The sequence below is a fragment of the Sus scrofa genome, chromosome 3 (genome assembly GCF_000003025.6).
Source record: "Sus scrofa isolate TJ Tabasco breed Duroc chromosome 3, Sscrofa11.1, whole genome shotgun sequence".
In the NCBI taxonomy this organism is placed as follows: domain Eukaryota; kingdom Metazoa; phylum Chordata; class Mammalia; order Artiodactyla; family Suidae; genus Sus; species Sus scrofa.
The window spans coordinates 70,594,094-70,615,529 of NC_010445.4; the positions used below are offsets into that span (position 1 = coordinate 70,594,094).

The following is a 21,436-nucleotide window of genomic DNA, read 5'->3' on the forward strand; positions in this document are numbered from 1 at the left end:
CACACTCTGTGAAAAGCTCTTCTGCACCAATGGTCGCAGAGCCCAGAGGTGACCTGGCAAGAGGCACATCGTCCAGTGCGAGGCAAGGAATAGCCAGGGCAGTCCCCGGAGCCGAGGGGCTGTGGGTGGGGAGGGAGGGCAGTGAGTGGCAGAGCTGTGAGTCCTGGAGCTGCACCGGAAGCCAGGCGGCCTGGCCAGGGCAAGGCCTCTCAATGCCCAGGTCAGTCCAAGTCTCTGTTTCATCTGGTCCCCTCCCCACAAGTCAGGAAAAGAACCTCCACCCCCACACACACCTGAGCTGGCCTGAAAAAGGCCATTCGGGGGCTGCGGTGTTTCTTTTTGATAGAGTCACTCAGACCCAACCTTGGCTCAGAGCCCTGGCGCCCAGGACATGGGGCCTCTCTCAACCTGGGTCACAGAGCCTGGCCACCCAGAGAGGCATCACCAACAGCTCCTGAGTGGTGGTCCCAGCAGGCTGCTCACCCAGCCCCGTGTCCCTGTCCTTTACCCTGTGTGGTCATTCTGCCTCACCTGGCCCTCCCCACTGCCCAGCTCGCTGCTTCCAGAGCCCTCACCTCCAGCCTGAGGAGAGGCGAAGGGGGAGCGAGATGATCCCTCGACTTCTGCAAAATGAAGTGTCTTCTGTGCCAGAACGGGACATGCCCCATGAGGGGCTCCCTCCAGGGTCAGCAAGAGGCAGCCACGGACACCCTTAGCTTCCACCGGGAAACGGGCCAGTGGAAGGTAGTAGTTTTTCAGAGCGTAAATTCCAAATTCCATCCCTCCCAGAGGAATGTCCTGTGTGGCAGCAGAGGTAAAGGAAGCCTGGTCCCTGGGCTGCCCTCTGTCTGACCGCCCTGCCTCGGGGTGGGAGGGCCCAGCCGGGCGGGTGGCTGGCCTGTCATCACACAGTCTGTCCTTGCCTCTCCCCCGTGGGCCCAGTGGGTGGGTGACATCCCCTGCGCGGCTGCCTGCCCCCGGGATCTCCTGGCCTGGAAGGAGTACACAGGCCATCGTGGACAGGCCAGCACGGCTGCTGTTTGTCCAGGGGTTGGGGCGCCAGTTTGGAGGGAACTCACAGACCGCACATTCTGCCACCTCCCAGCACTTTTCCAAAACAGCCCGGCCTTGGTTGGGCCTGGCTGCCTGGGGTGGCCGGGGGCTGGGAGCCAGGGACAGGGCAGGGGAAAGCAGGGCCTTGGAGCCAGCAGGGTGAGGTGACTAGGTGAGGGCAGAGATAGCGTTCAGCCAGGGCCAGATGCTCAGCCTTGGGGGGAAGGGAGGTGGGAGGAAGACTGTGTGTGTTTGTGTTGGGGGCTAGAGGAAAACAAACCTGACTTGCCTCAAAGTCGTCAGGATGAGCCAGCCAGGAATCCGTCCCTCATAGAGGCTCCGGAGCAGGGAGCATGGTGTGGAGGCAGTGATGGTCAAACAGTAGGCTGGCACTGGGGTTTGCTTCCCTTATACCCAAGGGTCTGCCCCAGGGTTAGGCCTCCACTGGCCCCTACCACCCCAGGAACTCTAGTCTCCCAGGAGAACACTTACTCCAGCCCCTGCAGTCTTGGCCTTCCCGAAAGGTGAATGCCTCCCCCCAATTCCTCAAGCCCTGGTGCTCTAAGACTCTGCCCCCTTTCAATTGATCCCCCATTCTGCACAGCAGGCAAATGACAGGTGAGCCCGCAAAGACTTCCATGGGAGTGTGGCACAGTGGCACCACCCCTGGAAGCAGCCTGGCCTGCCCTGGCGGCTGTTGGAGGCACAGGAAGGCTTCCATGTGGCTGGCAGTAGCCATGGGGCCAGACTGCTGGTTCATGGGAGGGCATCGGGCTCCCTGGGAGGGAATGTGGATGGCCTGAGAGACAGATATGCCTGTGCAGGGCCCTCCTGCTTGGCTGCAGTTCCCTCTTTCCTGTCTTGTCTGCACCCAGAGAAGCCCTCCTCGGCCTGGTGTAGACTTGACTTTATTTTTTAAAGACTTGATATTTCCCTAAATCCTTCCTTCCCACAGATTCTTCCCCTGGGACTCAGACTTAGATTCCTTCTGAGCCAAACCTTGTATAAAACACTTTGCGAGTGCTGTCCTCAAATGTAGGCAGTGGGAATGCCTCACCACTAGGCCATAACTGCAGAGGTCACATAGCAACCCCTTGTAAGGACTCTAATCAGTCCAACTTGAGTCACATGGCTATTCCGTGGGAAGAAAGATGACTACCTCTGATTGGTTGCCCTGAGGTGGGGGGTGGAGAGGTGGCATATGATTGGCAGCCCAAGGTAGCTGTGTGAGAGCATTGTGGGAGGGGACAGATGAACATGAAATTTACCCCAGAACACAGGCAAGGAGGGAAGGAAAGGACCTAGCAAGGTGGGGAAAATCAGGGCTGAAGTGATGCACCAGGAGTGTAGAAGGAGGATGGATGATGAAAACTATTTCAAGAGAAGAGAAGAGAAGCTTTCAAGTGGAAGCCTTGGCTACTTCTGGTGAGGTTGTTTGAACAATTATGATGTCAATTCCTCCTCCCTCAAAATAAAGTCTGCCGTGCTTCTGAGGCTTTGAGGGCCTGCATGGGTGTGTTTTACTTTGAAATAGTTATAGATATACAGGAAGTTGCAAAGATAGTAAAGAGAGGTCCCATGCCTGCTTCGTCCAGTTTCTTCTAATGACTTCTTACATAATTATAGTACAATATCAAAATCAGGAAATCGACACTGGGAAAATGTGTATGTGTAGTTTGATGCTATTTTGTCACACCTGAAGATCTATATAACCATTATGGAAATCAAGATACAGAATTATTCCATCACCACAAAGATCTCACTTAGGCTTTATAGTCACTCATTAACTCCCACCGTCTCATACTATCCCTAAGCCCGGCAACAACTAATCTGTTTTCCATCTCTATAATTTTGTCATTTCAAGGCTATATAAGTGGAATCTTTCCATGTGTGATCTTCTGAGATTGGCTTTCCCCCCCGCTAGCCTAATGCCTTGAAAAGCCATCCAAGTTATTGCGTAGATTATTTGTTTGTTTCTTTTGGTTGCTGAGTAGTAGTCCATGGCATAGCTGTAGCACAGTTTGTTTAACCATTCACTCACTGAAGGATATTTTGGTTGTTTTCAGATTTGGGCTATCAAAATTTTTATGTTGAGGTAATTTCCTTCTATTTCTAGTTTGCTGGGTGTTTTTACTACAAAAAAGTGTTGAATTTTGTCAAATGCTTTTCCAGCATCAGTTGAGATGATATTGTCATCTGTCCACAATCATTCTGTTAATATGATGTATTATACTGATTGAGTTTTATATGTTGAATCATCCTTGCATTCTAGAAATAAATCCCACTTCATCATGATGTATAATCCTCTTAATGTGCTATTGAATTCTATTTGTTAGTGTTTTGTGAGGAATTTTACTTCCATATTCATCAAGGATACTGATCTGTAGTTCTCTTATAGTGTCTTTTTTCTAATTGTGGTATCAGGGTAATGCTGGCCTCATTGAATGAGTTTGGAAATATTCACTTCTGTTCAATTTTTAGGGAAAGTTTTGAGAAGAACTGGTGCTAGTTATTCTCTAACTTCTGTTCAATTTTTGGGGAAAGTTTTAAGGAGAATTGGTGCTAGTTATTCTCTAAATATGTGGTAGAATTTACCAATGAGTCATATGGTCTTGGAATTTTCTTTGTTGGAAGATTATTTACTAATATTTTGTTGGGGATTTTTTGCATCTATGTTTATGATTGTATTTAGCAGTTTTCTTTTTTTGTACTTTCTTTGTCTGATTTGGGTGTCAGGATAACAGCCTAATAAAATTTCTTGGGAGTTCCTGTCGCGGCTCAGGGGTAACAAACCTGACTCGTATCCATGAGGATGCAGGTTCCATCCTTGGCCTTGCTCAGTGGTTTAGGGACCTGATGTGGTCACGAGCTGCGGTGTAGGTCTTAGATGTGACTCAGATCCGTGTTGCTATGGCTGTGGCATAGGCCAGCGGCTACAGCTCTGATTCAACCCTTAGCCTGGGAAATTCCATATGCTGCTGATGCAGCCCTAAAAAGATAAAAAGACACACACACACAAAATTTCTTAGGAAGTACTCTCTCTTCTTCAATATTTTGGAAGTGATTGTGTAAAATCCGTGTTGATTCATCTCTGTTTGGTAGAGTTCTCCAGTGAAAGCTTCTGGGCCTGGACATTTCTCTTTTGGGAGAAAAAATAAATTCCATTTCTTTCAGGGTGATGGGATTATTTTAGACCATCTGTTTGATTTCAGTTGAGTTTTAGTAAGTTTATGGTTTGAGGAATTAGCACATTTCTTCCAAGGTGTTGGATTTGTGGCTGTAAAGCTGTTTCTAGCATTCCCTTATTATCTTTATAGCAGTTTCAGGATTTTTAGTGATAGTCTGTGTTTCATCCTTGATATTGAGGGTTTGTGACTTCTCTCTTTTTATTTTGGTTGGCTTTTCTAGAATTTTATCAATTTCATTGATTTTTTTTTCAAAGAAGAACAACTTTTGACTTTTTTAAACTTATTTTCCTGTTTCGAGGTCATGGACCTTCCACTTTTCTTTTTAGGATTCTTTAAATAACTTTTCCTTCCAATTTTGTTGACATATAATTGACATACAGCCCTGTGTATGTTTAATGTGTACAGAATAATAATTTGACTTATATAAAACATGAAATGATGATCACAATAAGTTTAGGGAACATCCTCTTGTCATATAGATACAAAATTACAGGAATAGAAAATTGTTTTTCTTATGATGGTACCTCTTACCATTTACACTCTTAACACTTTCACATATAATGTACAGCAGTGTTAACTATATTTTAGCATGTACATTATATCCCTCGTACTTATTTTTTTTGGAATTGGAAGTTTGTGCCTTTCAAATGGCTGAATCTGTTCCTTCTCCTGCCATCCCCTGCATCTGGTAACCACATATCTGATCTCTTTTTTTCCTCACTCTTTTGACAATTATGTAATGTTCCAGACACTGTTCTAGTATCTGAACCACCATCATTTCTTGCCTGAATTGACACCGTTCAGAAATCTCTTCTTTGTTTTTTGACCACAGCGTCCAGCTGGCTTTATGTGCTATCTCAGTAAAAGGGCCAAATACCAACCACCAGACTACCTTTGTTCAGCAATCTCTTAACTGGATTCCCTGATTCTGTTCTTCCCTACTTCATCCATCCATCCATTGAAGCTGAAGTACTCTCCATAAAATGCAAAAAAGCTTTTTTTTTGTCTTTTGTCTTTTCAGGGCTGCATGTGCGGCATATGGAGGTTCCCAGGCTAGGGGTCAAATCCGAGCTGTTGCCGCCGTCTTAAGCCACAGCCACAGCAACATCAGATCTGAGCTGCGTCTGCGACCTACACCATAGCTCACGGCAACGCTGGATCCCTAACCCTCTGAGCGAGGCTAGGAGTCGAACCTGCAACGTCATGGTTCCTAGTCAGATTCATTTCCGCTGCGCCACGACGGGAACTCCAAAATGCAAATTTGTTACTCTTCAATTTAAAACTCTTTAAGGTTTCCCATTTGATTGAGTCCCAAACCCTTTAGTACAAGAGACCCTCCATCAAAACACAAGCAAAGGGGTTCCTGTTGTGGCTCAGGGGTAACGAATGCTAGTATCTATGAGGATGTGGGCTCAATCCCTGGCTTTGCTCAGTGGGTTAAGGATCTGGGCTCAATCCCTGGCTTTGCTCAGTGGGTTAAGGATCTGGCGTGGCCATGAGCTATGGTGTCGGTCACAGACAATGCTTGGATCCCATGTTGCTGTGGCAGGGGTGTAGGCCAGCAGCTACAGCTCTGATTCAACCCCTAGCCTGGGAAACTCCATATGCCGTGGGTGCAGCCCTAAAAAAGAAAAAAAGAAAAAAAAAAGAAAATAAAAGCAAGCAAAGAGGTGGAGAGGCCCTGGGCTGGATCATCCTTTCTTACCCTCCTACTGTGCTCAAAGCCCAGGGCTCTGAGTACAAAGCATCCCTTAAATGTTCCATATTCAAGGGGTAGAAAAATCTTCCATAAATCCCCTTCTTGGTGATTCACAAAGTATACATGGTTGAGAAATACCACCATAGAGAAAACCTATTTGACTTTTTTTTTTTTTTTGTTACTTTTCACAAAAAGAAAAACCTATTTGGGGCAGAGAAGGCTTTCCTCTAAACATTAGTCTGAAGGAAAAACTGGGAAAATCCTGGCGTTTGGACTCATCGGCTCGGACACAAAGTCCCCTGTGCTCGAATGGTCATCTGCACTCCTTTCCGAGGGTGAGCAAGCAAAACAAAGTAATATTATTGGAGCCCGTGTTTGCAGAGGCTTGCAGAAAGAGGCATTAAGCTAAAACGACTGCAACGTGCCAAAACCACGAGGGTGGCCAAAAACTGTTCACAGGAACTTAAATGTTACACTGCTTTTCTTATGAAATGGGTTGTGATGCGTATTCTGTCTTATCTCAGCGAGACTTTATTAACACGGCCGTCACATGTGCACAGTCCCAGCTCAGCTTCTGGTGTCTGACTGCCTGTGCTGCATCCTGACTCCGCCACTTTTGAGCTGTCTGACCTTGGACAAGTTACTAAACCTGTCAGCCTCCATCTCTTCATCTGTTAAAAAGAGGGTATTAAGAGGACCTGCAGAAGTTCCCCTTGTGGCGCAGCAGAAATGAATCCAACTAGGAACCATGAAGTTGTGGGTTCGATCGCTGGCCACGCTCAGTGGGTTAAGGATTCGGTGTTGCCGTGAGCTGTGGTGTAGGTCGCAGCGCAGCTTGGATCCAGTGTTGCTGTGGCTGTGGCTGTGCTGTTGCTGATAGCTGTAGCTCCAATTTGACCCCTAGCCTGGGAACTTCCATATGCGAGGACTGGAAGCTTTCAGGTCATGAGGACACTTTGTTTTCATGGGAAATGATGTATGGGGAGAACACTCAGCTCAGCCTTGGGGCTGGAGGGAAATTCAAGGTGGCCAGGTCGGCAGAGAATGTGCTATAAATGGGGCATAGGGATGATGGGACAAATATAGGGGCAGGATGAAGAAATAAAACTCAGTGGTGGACCAAGGGAGAACAAGCAGAGAGACAGAACAGAAGAGATAGACTCTCACTTTGCTAAGACTGGATAATGAAAGAATCGGCATGTACACGGTCAGGAGTGTATAACTCTTGTGTACGCTCCCCCCTTATTAAGATTAGGATTCTTTTAATATTTTTTGAATTTAATTCTATTGGCGTATAGTTGACTTACCATGTTGTATTCGTTTCAGGCGTACAGCAAAGTGAATCAGTCACACCCATAATAGATCCATTCTTGTCTCCCATATAGGTTATTACAAACTATCGAGTAGAGTTTCCGATGCTGTACAATAGGTTCTTGCTAATCATTCACTGACTACAGTAGTGTGTATATGTTATTTCCACCCTCCCCAGAAAGAAACCAGCGGGACCTAGTTAAACGTAAAAGCTTTTGCACAGCCCAGGAAATCATAAAAAAACACAAACACAAGCAAAACCAGAAAGACAACCCAGAAAATTTTTGCAAATAACCGGGGATTAATCTCAACATATACAAACATCTCACGGAGCTTCAAAAAACCAAAAAACCCAAGTATCCCCCCCTTCTTAATAGTTTTGACACCGCTGGTGGCAGATACATCCATGAGGGCACTTTCAATTGATTTATTACAATGTTCCTCCTCTTTAAAGAGACTACTTCCCAGTTTGTTTTGTTTCCTTTTTCCGGCCGCACCTGTGGCAAATGGAAATTCCTGGACTATGGGTCCAAAGGGAGCTGCAGTAGCTGGCCTATGCCACAGCCACAGCCGCAGCAACACAGGATCATAGCCGCATCTGTGACCTATGCTGCAACTTGTGGCAATGCTGGATCCCTAACCCACTGAGCGAGGCAAGGAATTGAATCCCCGTCCTCGTGGATACTACTCTGGTTCTGAACCAGCTGAGCCACAACGGGAGCTCCCACTTCCCTGTTCTTTATCCCTCCCCTTAGGCTGAGACAGGTGAGAAGGCGGAAATGAAAGTGACCACATGACTGACAGACCTCTCTCCGCAAAGTGATTTAAATTGGTTACAGAATGACTACTCCTGGAGTTCCCTGGTGTCTCAGTGGGCTAAGGATCTGCCATTGTCACTACTGCCATTCAGGCCATGGTGGTGCAGATTCAATTCCCCACCTGGGAATTTCCACACTCAGTAGGTGCTGCCAACCCCCACCCCAAATCCCCCAAAGCCAAAACAAATACTTCTGGAAGGATTATTCTCCTGCTAGGCTGTCAAGGCCACCAGTACTTCCTGGACCTCCTCTGTTGTGGGCAGCAGACAATCTCAGATGAGCTGCGGCCTCTGCTGGGGGCTGAAGTCCTGAGGCGTTTTAACAGGGAGATGCCCGGCCAGCTCACAGAGGACAGCATGAACCCCTCACCATCCTTTCACCCCGAGCTGGACTTCCAGGCCCACAGAATTACTCAGACCCCTGTAAGGGCTGAGGAAGATGATGTCCTTCCAGGTGGGGCCCCTGGGTCATTGCAAGTTATGGGCAATCTCGTGGTCCGTCATTTAGTCCGTGGCCGACAGAACCTGCTGATCAAGGCTTCCAAGTTGGGCCCTGACCTGCTTGTGTAAGAGAGGATGTCAGGAGCTGGGAGGGCCTGGAGCAGATGCAGATGGACCCCAGGGGCCAGGGGTTCGCTTGAGGCCCCCTCCACAGGTTGACTGTGGGCAGGTGCTAGCCATGCAGGTGGAGGTGGTTCCCAGAGGCTCCGCCGTCCAGGCTGTTGAAGCTGTGGAGGAAGTTGGGTGTGAGCTCAGCAGCCCAGCTGTGACCCTGGCCCACAGTGCCCTGACAGCAGGAGCTGGGAGAGCGCTCAGGCAGGCTCGGGTACCAGCAGCATGTAGCCCCATCCCAAGGGGCTGACATTGATCACCACGAGCTTATCCTCTGGCTGGAGAGTGCCTGGGGGGATTGGGCTCCTGGTGCAAGAGGAAGCGGACTTCTGGCCAGATCTGGTCCAAGTTAACCCGTGTAGGGTCAGACGCTTGCCATGTGCTCTTGATGTTCTGGGGGCACCTTCTCTGCACACCTCCCTCCACATTCAGCTGAGCCACAAAACCCATGGCACCAGCGAGGGTTTGGGTCTGCAGGGTGGTAGTGAAACAGCCCCAGCTCCATCTGCGGCCTCCAGGCCAGTCAGAGCGCAGAGTCGAAGCGAAGACAGTGGTAGAGTGTCCAGGAGGCTGAGTGCATCCTCAGTCACTGAATCCCTACTGACACAAGTTCCTTCTGCCCGTAGGCAAAGTCAGGCATGCCGTGCCCTTCCTGGTCCTTGCTGTTTGGAGGTAGCAAATAGGAAGTTTCATTTGAATCATGGGGCTGACTTCAGTAGAATCCCTACAGTATGAGTTTGGGTACCCTCAGCCCTGCTGTTCCAGAAATTTTTGGAATAGTGTAGGTTCATTAATTCATGCGTACATCCAATAATTATCGAGCACCTAGTAAGTGTCAAGCACTGTCCTGGCTGAGCTGTTGTAAGAATCAAAGCTAATGATGCTCAGTGCTTGGTAATGGTTGGGTCCTCAGTAAATAGCCTCAGTAGGCAGCAAAGTTATGGTTATTTCTGTATAACCACAAGGGTTGCGACATGTTCAGCAGGTGCCCGGTGGTTAAGTCTGGGTGCAAAAGCCCTCCATGGCCAGAGGGACGGCTGACCGCCTTGGACCACTCTGGGAGTCTTGAGGTTTCTCAGTCACCCTGGCTCCAGGCTCTTCCCTGAATACCCTCTCCAGACTCTGCCTACCGCCACCCCCCCCACCCCATATCTGATCTCTTTTAATATGAGTTGGTTTGGTTGGTTGGTTTTGAAGTATAATTGGCTTACAACACTGTGTCAGTTCCTGTTAAACAACATAGTGATTTGGTGTTTTCGTACATTTCAAAAGGATCACTAAAATGAGTCTAGTTGCACCATGACACTGTAAAAAGATATTACACAGTTATTAACTATATTCCCCACACTGTACATTTCATACCTGTGACTCATTTATTTTGTACATGGGAGTTTGTACCTCTTAATCGCCTTCGTCTATTTTTTCCTCCCCTTAACCCCCTCCCCTCTGGCAACCACCTGTTTCTTCTCAATATCTATGACTCTTTTAGTTTTGTTAACGTTGGTTCATTTGTTTTGTTTTTAGATTCCACATGTAAGTGAAATCATACAGTATTTGTCTTTCTCTGTCTGACTTATTTCATTTAGCATAATACCCTCTAGGTCTATCCATGTTGTTGCAAACGCAAGATTTTATTCTTGTTTATACTCCATCGTATATTTATACACCACATCTTCTTTATTCATTCCTCCGTTGATAGGCACTTGGGTTGTTTCCAAATCTTGGCTATTGTAAATAATGCTGCAACTGGGGTGTATATATCTTTTCTATTTAGTGTTTTTGCTTTCTTCAGACAAATACCCAGGCATGGAATTGTTAGACCATATGGTAGTTCTATTTTAAACTTTTTGAGGAATCTGCAGACTGTTTTCAATAGTGGCCGCACCAGTTTATCTTCTCACCAACAGTGTACTAGGGTTCCCTTTTCTCCACATCCTCACCAACACTTGTTATTTGTTTTCTCCTTAATAATAGCCATTCTGAGAGGTGTGAAGTAATATCTCACTGAGGTTTTGAGTTGCATTTCCTGAATGATGAGTGATATTGAGCATCTTTTCATGTGCCTATTAACCATCAGTATGTCTTCTTTGGAAAAATGCTCATTCAGGTCTTCCACTTATTTTTAAGTCAAGTTGTTTTTTTGATATTATATTCTTTGAGTTATTTGTATATTTTGGATATTAGCCTCTTATCAGATATGTCATTTACAGATATCTTCTCCCATTCTGTATACAGCCTTTTAATTTTGTTGATGGTTTCCTACACTGTGCAAAACCTTTTTAGTTTGATATAGACCCATTGGTTAATTTTTGCATTTGTTTTCCTTGCCAGAGGAGACATATCCAAGAGAATACTATTAAGACTAATGTCAAAGAGCTATGTTTTCGTCTAGAGGTTATACGGTTTCAGGACTTATATTTAAGTCATTAATCCATTTTAAATTTATTTTTGTGCATAATGTGAGAGAGTAATCCAGTTTGATTCTTTTACATGTAGCGCTCCAGTTTTCCAGATGCCATTTATTGAAAAAATTACTTTCTTCCATTGTATATTCTTGCATCCTCTGTCAAAGTTTCATTGACTGTATACGTGTGGGTTCATTTCCTGGATCTCTGTTCTGTACCATTGACTTTTGGGTCTGCTTTTTTGCCATTAACATACTGTTCTGATGATTGTGGCTTTGTAGTATAGTTTGAAACCAGCAAGTGTGATCCCTCTAGTTTTATTCTTTTCTCTCAAGATTGTTTTGACTGTATGGGTTTTTTGGTGTGTGTGTTTCCATACAAATTTTGGAATAATTTGTTATAATTCTTTGAAAAGTGCCATTGGTATTTTGATTGGGATTGCATGGAATCTGTAGATTGCTTTGGGTAATATGGTCATCTTAACAACAACATTAATTCTTCCAATCCATGAATATATTATGCCTTTCCATCTGTTTATGTTGTTTGCAATTTCATTTCTCAGTTATCATATAGTTTTCCAAGTACAGGTCTTCTACATCCTTACTTAGATTTGTTTTATTATTATTATTATTGTTGTTATTATATTATTTTTTATGGCCACACCTGTGGCATATGGAGGTTCCCAGGCTAGGGGTCAAATTGGAGCTTTAGTTGCTGGCCTACGCCACAGTCATAGCAATGCCAGATATGAGGCTGTGTCTGCAACCTACACCACAGCTCATGGCAATGCCGGATCCTTAATCCACTGAACAAGGCCAGGGATCAAACCTGCATCCTCATGGATGCTAGTCAGATTTGTTAACCACTGAGCCAAGGTGGGAACTCCTGTTTTATTATTTTTGATGCAAAGGGAAATGGAGCTGTTTCTTAAATCCCCTTTCTGATAGTTTGTTGTTAGTGTAGAGAAATGCAACAGATTTCTGCACACTAATTTTGTATCCTGAAACTTTACCCAATTCATTGATGAGCTTGAGTAGTGTTTTGGTGGTATCCTGAGGATTTTCTATGTATAGTATCATATCATTTGCAAACAGTGACAGTTTTACTTTTCCTTTCCAATCTAGTTTCCTTTTATTCTTTCTCTTGTTTGATTGCTGTGGCTAGGACATCCAATATGTTGACTTAAAGTGGCGAGAATGGGCATCCTTGACTTGACCTTAGAGAAAATGCTTTCAGCTTCTCATCATTGAGTGTGATGTTAACTGTGGGCTTATCATATAAATAGCTTTTAGTAGGTTGAGTTATGTTCTCTCCATACCCACTTTGTGGAGAGCTTTTATCATAAATCAATGTTGAATTTTGGAAAAATTTTTTTGCATCTGTTGAGATGATCATATAATATTTATTCTCAATTTGTTACCGTGATGTATCACATTGATTGATTTGTGGGTATTGAACCATCCTTACATCATTGGAATAAATCCCACTTGATCTCAGTAGATGATCCTTTTAGTGTGTTATTGAATTTAGTTTGCTAATATTTTGCTGTGGATTTTTGCGTCTATATTGTCAGTACTGTTGGCTTGTAGTTTTCTTTTTTATGTAAATTCTTTGGTTTTGGTATCATGGTGATGCTGGTGTTGCAGAATGAGTTCTGAAGCACTCCTTCCTCTGCAATTTTTTTGGAATAGTTTGAAAAGGATAGTTTTTGACTCTTCTCTAAATATTTGGTAGAATTTACCTATGAATCATCTGGTCCTGGACTTTTGTCTTTTTGGAGTTCTTTTATTACTGATTTAACGAATGTTCTATACACATCTATTAGGTTCAACTTGTCTAATGTGTTATCTAAAGCCACTATTTTCTTTTTGACTTTCCATCCCTTTGGTTTGCTCCCATTCTGCTCTAAAAGCAAGCAGAACTGGAAATTCCCCTAACAGTCCTCTACCAGTTTGAAAAGTGAATAAGGAAAAAGAGGATGAAATTAAGTCAGATGTAGCAGAATGATTTCAGAATAGGCCCATGGATGGGTGTGGATTGTGTAAAAGCCCTGGTCTTCTCAGCTCTTCTCAGAGAGGCAATGTCAATCCTCCCTATAGAGAGAACTTACCTTAGAAGTTGCCTCCACAAATGCTTTCTCGTTCCCACACTCATTTCATTCTCCAGTCCAGGATTTAGGGCCAGTTTTCCAACCCCTTGAAGGGATGAGAGATTAGAGAAAAAAGAAGAGGCGCTTGAACCAGTCCAGTACCATCACCACCACCACTCCCAACTAAACTTCCAGACTACAGATCTAACCCAAATGCACCTACATCCCAAGTAAAGCTGCACAAGGACAGATCTTAGTTCTTAAAAAAAAAAAAAAAAAAAAAAAAAAAAAAGAGGTGGGGATATATCTTTTGGATCTGATAGCAGAAGTGAAAATTCATCCTCAACTTTGAACATCCCCTGCTGTTTCCACCCTGCCTGGGGGTTGGAAGATGCATCAAAACCCTCTGGGAGGGCTGTCACCTGGCAACCCCTCCCAAGATGTTCAGACCAACTGATGTCAAGCTTGCCTACCATGAGCCAAGTGTCTCCTCTTTAATAATTTCATCATTCAAATAATAACTCATGAATAACTCAGTCCCCCAGTGAAGGTTGGGTTTGGTTATAACAAAAGCATTACAAATTTCTACGTGCAAATATATACTCTTCAGGTAGCCAAGATGACTTCAGGGCTCATAAGCTAGAAACAGTGTAGCCCAAAGAAAAGAAGGGTCCAGACTACCCTTTCTAGAACTACCCCTTCAGCTTACTTCTTCCCCTCCTCCTGTCAACCTTCAGGGCAGGTCTGGAGCAAATGGCCTGTGGGGAGAGGGTAAAGTGCAGAAGAAGCCTGGCCCCACCCAGGGGCACCCTGCCAGTCTGATTCTAAGCTGGCCATCCTGGGGAAATTGGTATAGGATAGAGAGAGGCCTGAACAAATTTTTGCTGAGTACAAAAAGGATCAGAAGCAGACAAAAGCAAGCAGAAGAGCCCTAAAGACAGGGAGCTCAGTGGAGGTCACTAACCTGCCTGATGCTTCCTGGCTTCTAGGGGGCATTTGACACAAGACCCACAAGACCGCGCCCCCCTACATTGCAAAGGGCTGAGTGAATCATAACCTCAGGGGGGGTCACTTCTGCTACCCTTGGCCTAAGGAGGTGTGGTGTGGCCCCCTGGGCACAATGAGAAGGCCCCGTTCTCTGGCAGGGCTTCCCAGTTCTGGTGGCAATATACATTGAGCAACCAGCCCCAATTGCCTGAGACATTCCTGGTTAAAACCAGGTAGTGCTGCAAGTCCTGTGTCCCAGGAAATCCTTCATTCCTGGGCAAATGGGAACAATTTTTCACCAGACTCTTGTGGGTGACTCTGAAAGTCATTTGTAACTCACTCAGTGGCAGCCCTGAATAACCTGTCTGGGGCTCATAGTTTGGCTGAATGCACCTTAGACAGTCTCTCAGGGATGAAGGGTATGGAGTGTGATGGAAGATGCCCCTTCCAGTCAGTTGCCTTCGACGGTAGCACTTCCACCTGCGACATATTCTTGAGGAATCTGCGCCCTTTCCAACCCAAGCTCCCATCTCCTAGAAAGGCAGGCAGATCCTGCCCACCTGACACTAGGACACCAGGAGCCCTGGTGTCCTCGCCCACAGCCTCATAGCTTTGCCCTCTGAGGACAGTTACTCTGCCCAGAGCACCAGGGCCAAGATGCTGTGGGAGAGAGACCCCCACAGGTGGGGAGGGGGAGAAAGGGGAGCTGCACATCCCGCAGGCCTCCCACCGCTCTGCTGGGAGAGCTGCTGCCTTTTTCAGGCCCTGGTTAGAATGGACAGCAAAGCCGTATGGCACTCCTTTCTGCCTTGCCAGTCCCTGAGAGTGTGCCCCTGGATGGGCAAAGAATGAAACAGAAAAGGCGCTTCACTGCAGGCCCAGAGTGACCATGAATGCTGGCATCAGACAGCCCTGAGCTCTGATCTTGACCCCAGACTGCATTTGTGGAACGGATTCCTAACCTGGGGTCCATGGATGGGTGCAGAGTCCTTTCCAACCCTAGGATGGTTTTTACAGTGTTTGTGTGATGTGCCTTCTTAGAGGTGAAAGTTCATACCTTCCTGAGCTTCTCAAAGGAGTCCAGAGCTCTTTAGAGAGGTTAAGAATCACTAGGCATATATCTGGACAAAAGTGTGATTCAAAAAGATACATGCAGCCATATGATCATGGCCGCACTACTCACAATAGCCTAGATGAGGAAACAACCTAAATGTCCATCCACAGATCAATGGATTAAGAAGACGTGGTACATTTACACAATGGAATACTACTTAGCCACTAAAAAAAAAAATGAAGTAATGCCATTTGCAGCAATATGGATGCAACCAGAGATTCCCAGGCTAAGTGAAGTAAGCCAGAAAGAGAAAGGCAAATACCATATGATATCACTTACATATGGAATCTAAAATGTTACACGAATGAACCTACCTACAAAGCAGAAAGAATTCCCATCGTGGCTCAGTGGTTAATGAATCGCACTAGGAACCATGGGGTTGTGGGTTCGATCCCTGGCCTTGCTCAGTGGGTTAAGGATCTGGCGTTGTCATGAGCTGTGGTGTAGGCAGGTGGCTACAGCTCCGATTGGACCTCTAGCCTGGGAACCTCCATATGCCATGGAAATGGCCCTAGAAAAGGCAAAAAGACAGACAAACAAACAAATAAACAAACAAACCAGAAACAGACTCACCAACACGGAGAACAGACTTGTGGTTGCCCAGGGGGAGAGGGAGGGAGTGGGGTGAACTGAGAGTTTGGGGTTAGTAGATGCAAACTATTATATTTAGAATGGATAAGCTATGAGGTCCTACTGTGCACCACAAGGAACTATATCCAGTCAGTCTCTTGTGATAGACCATGATGAAAGATAAGAAAATTTTGGTGGAAAATTTGTCAGTTTTCCAGCAGAAATTGATACCACATTGCAAATCAATTTTAATACAAAATTTTTTAAAAAGAAAAGAATCAGTGCTCTATATCCGTGTCTGTAATAGTCAAACTAGAAAAGACAATCTACTCATCTTCTTCTAGGTCCCAGGCCCCATTCTCCCTTTTTACAGATGAGGAAACTAAGGGTCAGATTGCTACGTAATTTGTCCAGTTTCCCCCAGCTGGAGAGTTGGAGTCCTCAGACAGAGGCTATTTCTTAGGGTTTTCTCCTGGAAAAGGAAGGAGAGGGGTGGGCCCCCGTGTGCAGCTTGCAGGACGCCCTGGGCTCTTCTGGCTCAGCACGCAGACAGCAGAAATTGGGATGGCTGCCCGGTGGGCCCCGGGTGCTGATGTGAAAGCTCCAGGTTGCTGAAAAGCTGTCAGGCGTGGCCTCCTCCTTCCCCTCCTGCATGGGGGCAGAGAAGGGGCTGAACAAAGGGACGAGTAGGCCCCTCCCAGGGCCCATAGGTAGCCAGGGAAGAAGGGCTCCCCATACCCCCTTCTCTGGCCTTTCAGGGGTTGCAGGGCTGAGGTGACTCGGGCGGGGGGGGGGTGGGGGTCCTTGGAGTGGCAGGCTGGGATCTCACCCGGGAGGCCGGAAAGAGTGATGTGAGCATGGAGGAGAGTCAGGGCATGTTGGGCTCCAACTGGAGAAGCAGCATTAGGTGTGTCCTGAGGGGCCAAACCGGCAGTATTAATACGGGGTGGGAGAAGCCGATGAGGCACACATGCTTAAGAAAACGACCTGGGGGTCAGGGCTGGCCCCAAGCTGGCAGCCAGCAGCACTTAGAGAAAGCTGGTTGTGGGGTGGGGCCCGTGACAGGGTGTGGAAGGGTTGAGAGCCAGGAAGTGATCTTTCCTCAGCCCTCAGCATCAACCCCACCCGCCCTGCAGTGTCCTGTCCTCTCTCTGGCCTGGAGTTGGCGGACCACTGGGCTGGTCACTTGCTTGTGCATGGAATGGGGGGGTGGGCTTCTCTGTCCCTCCCAGGATCACAGGCACATTCAGCCTCTCAGACCGAGGAGGGAGGTGAGGAGGCCTGCAGAAGGCCCTTCGGGGCTGGGCCGAGGAGGGTGCCCTGTGGCGGGAGGCTGCCCTCAATGCCTCCCTTTCCCGGCACTTTCACTGCCTCTTGTCTGTCGGTCCCCCGTCTGTCAGTCAGCAGGTTGAGTCAGAGATGCTCCAGGGCTGGGGGCCACCTGCCAAAGGCCTGACTCACTGAGAGTGGCTGACTGATCTCCCCAGGCTCTGTGCCTCCCTGTCACAACATGCTGAGGGGGTGAGGGCTGGGGGAGTACAGGCACCTCTCTCCCTGGTGGCTCCTCCCACCGAGAGGGGCACCCGGGCTTCTGTCCTGGATAGGATCACGCCCCTGCTGCTGGGGCCCCAAACGGCTAGCAAGCCCTCTTATGCAAGCTTCTCCCCACTCCTGAGCCCCACGCAAAATGTGTGTGTGCTCAGAACACATATGGTGACCGAATGGGGGATGCCCTCTTCACCACTGGCTGAAAAGGATGCTCCAGCCCTCCTGGCCCACGCGGGATGGTGTGGCCCCCTGGCTGCCTCGACTCCACAAGATGGGAAATGCTAATTCTTGAGCTGTGGTCCATGTGGTCCAAAACGATGTTTTTCTAACATTCCACTTAGTCCCATCCTTGGTTCTGGTTTCACATTTTATCTAAATGAGAAATAACTCACCAACTTCAAGCAAAGGATTTGGGCGGGGAGGAGGCCTCTGAGTTACGTGCTGCGGAGCAGCTCTCTGAACACTCTGCATTCCTGACTTGGGGACCTGGGGCTCCTGGCTGAGGCCAGGCAGCTGTGCCCAGACACCACCCAGCCCCTTGGGACCGGTGCGTGCCACGCCCCGGCTCTGTGTCTCTGAGCTGCAGAGGGGGCCAGGCTAGGACCCAGGTCTCCATCATGTTCAAGCCAGGGCCGTAGTGCTGCACGGTGGGCTGAGGTGGGTGGGGGACAGCTGTGAGGAGGGAAGGTCCAGGCACACGTCAGTCATCCTGTATTTCAGACTTGTGTCCATCAAGACTCTCATTTGTAGGACTTCCCATTGTGGCTCAGTGGTAATGAACTCAAATAGCACCCATGAGGATGTGGGTTCAATCCCTGGTCTCTCTCAGTGGGTTAAGGATCTGGTGTTGCCATGAGCTCTAGTGCAGGTTGTAGATGCACCTCCGATCCAGCGTTGTTGTGTCTGCGGTGTAGGCTGGTAGCTACAGCTCTGATTCGATCTCTAGCCTGGAAATTTCCATATGCCATGGGTTTGGCCCTAAGGAGACCAAAAAAGCAGTTCCCATCATAGCTCAGTGGAAACAAATCTGACTAGTAACCATGAGGTTGCAGGTTCGATCCCTGGCCTCACTCAGTGGGTTAAGCATCCGGCGTTGCTGTGAGCTGTGGTGTAGGTCACAGACTTGGCTCAGATCTGGTGTTGCTGTGACTGTGGCCTGGCAGCGACTACAGCTCCAATTCAACCCCTAGCCTGGGAACCTCCATATGCCTCAGGTGCAGCCCTAAAAAGACAAACACCAAACCAAAACAAAAATCTTATTTACAAGAAACAGGAGACAGAACTCACTGGCTTGCGGAGCACCAAGTCCAGCTCAGATACCACCGTTTCCAGGGTTCAAATGGGATCCCCCATCTGATTGTCTTTGTCTGGGTCCATGGTGAGCGAGTAGGAGGCAGGCTGGCCATGGGCCGCCCCGCCCTGCCCATACAGCCCTGGTGGAAGAAGGGCTCTCCCTGATTGGCTCAAGGATCCCAAGGAAGGCTGTGGGCAGGGCTTGACCATGCAGTTGGCCTGTGGGGTCATGTGCCCCCTCGGGGTGATGGTGGGATGTGTGACCGTCAGCTCTACCTTGAGTGCCTGTAAGGGGAGAGGGGAGCTTCCCAAATGAGCATGGAAGTGGGGAGCCTGCCTCCAACCCCTCTGGGATGCTTGGTGGGTGAGGCACACATTTGCAGCTCTGGCCCTTTCTAGCTGTGACTGAGTAAATTCCGACCTGTCGTGAGGCTAAAGGTTCAGGGCAGTAATAGACCTGAGGGGACTCAGATGGCAGCAGAACTGCTGGCTCATTGACAAAGAGAATTTCCATCCCAATAACCTCTGGTGGGGAAGGTGTCCACCGCATCCACAGGAAACAGAGACCCATGATCAGGCACACACATTTGCTGGGTCTTCTGGGGGTGTTGATTTTGGGGAATCTTCCAGCCCAGGGCCAGCAGGGGTGTATGGGTCCATGTCCCCGTCTTGTTTGGGGCCGGTGGGGCCATATGGGGCACGTGGGTGAAGGACCACGGTTGTGGGGCTCACAGGCTCCACGGTCAGCACCTGTCCATCCCGATGGGTGATAGTGCTCTCTGCCCCCTCCACCTTCTCCTAGAAGTGGCAGCTCTGAGCACTGGGCGGAGGCTAGTTTTGGGGGTGCCCTGCAGGAGGCAAGGCCACAGAATCCCCCTTGAGCAAGTTCACCCTTACCTCCTATCTCCCTCCCTTGGCCCAGCCACAAACCTCCAGATCCTGCACAAGCATCCTCCAAACATCCCACCAGTTGCCAGATGGTGGAAGGCGGGCAGTGCAGAGGCCCCGGTGTTCCCTGCCACTGGCTCTGTCCGCTGCCAAATCGGGCTCAAACCCAGCACAGCTGCTGGTGGCCCATTGCTGGAACATCCTTAAGCTTTTCTAGAGACTGAGCATTCACCCAGCACTGGGGAGTGTCTGACAGAGACCCTGCATCCTGCACCCATCAAGAGGTCTCACGCCCAGGAGTCTGGACACGGAACCCCTCTAGAAACCTGGCATGCTTCACACACCCTTCCATCCTGGCTGCACAAATTCCCACTCCCTGAGGGCTTGCTGCTGCATCAGCCCACGCTCTTCCAGATCTGAACTCGCCTCTCACCTCTCTACCTACCAAACCTTGGTTCTTGCCTTCCCTGAGCCCACAGGACACTTGGCTCCAGGGGACACCCACCGTGCCACCCCCTTCTCTGAGGGCCCATGTGCATTTGTGCTGCTGTCTGTGAGTCCTGTGTGGTCTGTCTTCTCAAAGAGAACACAGGACCTCTTAATGACTCTCATCACTAAAGTTACTTTGTCACTCATCAGTGAGCCTTGCACTCTGTAAATACTCACCAAGGGCAGACCACGAAGTAAAAATGGACGTGAACTTCTTTGGTCCAAACTTTTCACAGATGAAATAACTGAGGTCCAGGGAGGAAAAGTGACTTGCAGGGAACCAGCCGCAGTTGAGGCTGGAACTTTTGGTGAGACCCGGCTGCCCTGGCTCTCAGTCCAGTGTCTGCTCACCTGCCCATGCTGCCTGGGGCACTGATTCAGTGCATGAGTTCCTTGCTCTGAACCAGCCACTAGAAGGATCTAAATTAAAATTCTGAGACCAGAGTTCCCATTATGGCTCAGTGGGTTATGAACCTGACTGTTATCAATGAGGATGTGGGTTTGATCCCCAGCCTTGTCAGTGGGTTAAGGATCGGGCATTGCTGTGGCTGTGGTGTAGGCCAGTGGCTACAGTTCTGATTCAGTCTTTAACCTGGGAGCCTCCATAAGCCACAGGTGCAAGACTAAAAAGAAAAAAAATTTTTAGACCTTCTCGTACATGTCAGAATGGGTCATTGGAGGAATACACAATAAGCAAACACTTATGTGTTATTCAGGATTCTTTCTGTTGCAAGTGACAGAATCCCCACTCATATTAGCTTACCCACAAGAAGGAGTTCATTGCCTCTTGTTCGAGGCATTCTGGGGCCCCAAGGGGTCAAGCAGGTGCCAATCTGGATGGACAGAGGGGACTCTTGAGACTGAGGACCAACTATTGCAGCTCCTCCTGGGGAAGGGGGTGGGGGTTCTTGGCACAGGAGGAGGGGGTGCTGCTAGCTGTGACACTTGAAGGGGGGGCAGGGGAGGAGTGGAGTCACTGGGGAGTTGCCTAGTCTAGAAGGAAGTCTTGAGTCAAGAAGCTGTGCAAATCTTTTCTTTTTAACTTGTTACATTGTGAAGTATTTCTTATACATTGAGGAGCATTAAAGAATAACAAATACTGTGGAACTACCACTAGGGGACGAGTAAATGAATTCTGCCAGGTCTGGGAGCAACCCAGTGAAACTCACCTCAATTGCACACTTTCCTCTTCCTGCCCTCCTCAATTTTGAGTTTACTATTCTCTTTCCACCTTGGAATGTAGCTTTAAGCAAGACAATACTTCATGTTGCTTGCCATTTTGCACACGGAATAATTCTTTTTTCTTCTGCTCCACATTATGACTTTTGAGATTCTAAAGATTAGGTTGATATGTGTAGTTGGGGTTAATTTTT

The 21,436-nt window shown here is 47.8% G+C and overlaps 1 pseudogene; it reads right to left on the reverse strand.

Moving 5' to 3' along the window:
• Positions 8,342-19,775, reverse strand: LOC100739431 (annotated as a pseudogene).